The 2,316-nt window shown below is 46.1% G+C and overlaps 1 pseudogene; it reads left to right on the forward strand.

The window, feature by feature from the left end:
* Positions 1-1,741: 1,741 nt before the first annotated feature.
* LOC111751023 (5S ribosomal RNA) lies at positions 1,742-1,857 on the forward strand (annotated as a pseudogene).
* Positions 1,858-2,316: the final 459 nt, after the last annotated feature.

Below are 2,316 nucleotides of genomic sequence, written 5' to 3' on the forward strand. Positions count from 1 at the left end.
TAATCCTCTGTTCTCTGAGACCATTCACACAATAGCCCTGCCCTCTAGCCTCTAGGTACGGGCCACACGCTCTGAATTCTGAGTAGAGGCCGCTTGGCCCTGTGCTTCAGCTCTGCCTTCCAGGCCCACTGGGACGGCAACTCTGCTCCCTCAGCTTTAGGTGCACCATTCTCCTAGTCCATCTGAGTGGCGACTCTACCCTTAGAAACACCAGAGGCCATGGCTCCACCCTTTGAAACCCCAGAGGTCAAGACCATACCTTTTGAGACTGAGGTAGCTCAGCTTCCTGTGTTCCTCATCTCTTCTGCTTCTGTTTCCTGGTTCTGGGGCCTCTCAGCCCTGGGGCTTCATGCCCACATCTGCCCTGCTGGGGAAAGTGTTCCAAAGCTCTGTAGCTCCAACAATAAGTGCCTAGAGGCACCCCACTCCACTAGTAAACTTTGACTTAAAGGCACTCAGCTCTCTAGCTTCGTGAGTCATCAAGCCTAGCTCTGCAGATAAGTGCCCAGAGGCACCCCACTCCACCAGGAAGCCTCCTATGCACAGGCACTCTTGTGCTGGTCTCCTGGTTCTGCTGTTGCCAGTTCTCTACTGCTGCTGGCCCTCTGCTGCTGCTTCTCACTGTCTGCAACGTCTCCCATGTAACAGCTCTCCTCATTTCCTTCTGAGTCCTCTCTCCATTCACAATTTCAAAACCGCTTCCACATTTTAGGTATCTGTTAGAGCAGCACCCCACTGCTGATACCAAATACTGTCTTAGTTATCTAGTGCTGCTGTAACAGAAATACCACAAGTGGATGGCTTTAACAAAGAGAAATGCATTTTCTGGCAGTCTAGTAGGCTAGAAGTCCAAATTCAGGGCATCAGCTCCAGGGGAAGGCTTTCTCTCTCTGTCGGTTCTGGAGGAGGGTTCTTGGAAAAGGTGCTGTCAGGAACACAACAGGGAATGAATTTGACCAGAAAGAACTGTCAGAAGCTGCAGGGGTGCTGAGCGAAATAAGTCAATCTCAGAAGGACAAACACTGTATGATACAGCTATTATAAAAATTCAAGGAAAGGTTTACACACAGAAAGAAACAATCTTTGGTTGTTATGAGGACAATAGATAAGTGGTAACACTGGCAAAGGGAAAGACAGTACATAATATAGGGGAAGCCAGCACAACTTGACGAAGGCAAAGTCATAGAAGCTTCATAGACACATCTACTTCTTCAGGGACTGAGTTACTGGGTTGAGGGCTGGGGACCATGGTCTTGGGAGACATCCAAATAATTGACACAACATAGTTTATCAAGATAATGCTCTACATTCAACTTTGGTGAGTAGCGTCTGGGTACTTAAAAGCTTGGGAGCGGCTATCTAAGATATATCTGTTTGTCCCATCACATCTGAAGCAAAGGAGAATGAAGAAAACAAAAGATACAAGGAAAAGATTAGTCCAAAGGACTAATGGACAACATGTACCATAGCCTTCACCAGCCTGATCCCAGAAGAATTAGATGGTGCCCAGCTACCACCACCAACATCTCTGCCAGGGATTACAATAGAGGGTCCTGGACAGAGCGAGAGAAAAATGTAGAATGAAATTCACACACACACACACACACAAACAGACTTACTGGTCTGACAGAGACTACAGAAACCATGAGAGTATGGCCACTAAACACCCTCTAACTCAGAAGGGAAGTCACTTCCAAAGTTCACCCTGCAGTCAAAGATTAGACAGGTCTATAAAACACAGACCTTTCATACCACCCTGAACATGCCCAATCTCATCTGATCTCAGAAGTTAAGCAGGCTTGTGCCTGGATAGTACTTGGATGGGAGACCTCTTGGGAATACCGGGTGTTACAGGCTTACCACCATGCATCTGTCAGTTTGCTGTACTGTAGTGGTTTGCATGTCGCTGTGACACTGGAAACTTTCCCACTAGTATTTCAAATACCAGTTAAGGTCACCCTTGGTGGACAGGTTTCAGGGGAACTTCCAGACTAAGACAGACTAGTAAGAAGGACCTTACAGTCTACTTCTGAAAAAATTGGCCAGTAAAAACCTTATTAATGGTACCAGAACATTGTCTGATATAGTGCCGGAAGATGAGCTCCACAGGTTGGAAAGCACTCAAAATACAAATGGGGATGAGCTACTTCCTCAAAGTAGAGTTAACTTTAATGACGTGATGGAGTCAAGCTTTCAGAACCTTCATTTACTGATGTGGCATGACTCCAAATGAGAGAAACAGCTGCAAACATTCATTAACAATCAGAATGTGAAATGTAGGAAGTGTGAATCAAGGATAATTGGAAGTCATCAAAA

This window comes from Loxodonta africana, chromosome 3 (assembly GCF_030014295.1).
Source record: "Loxodonta africana isolate mLoxAfr1 chromosome 3, mLoxAfr1.hap2, whole genome shotgun sequence".
Classification (NCBI taxonomy): Eukaryota; Metazoa; Chordata; class Mammalia; order Proboscidea; family Elephantidae; genus Loxodonta; species Loxodonta africana.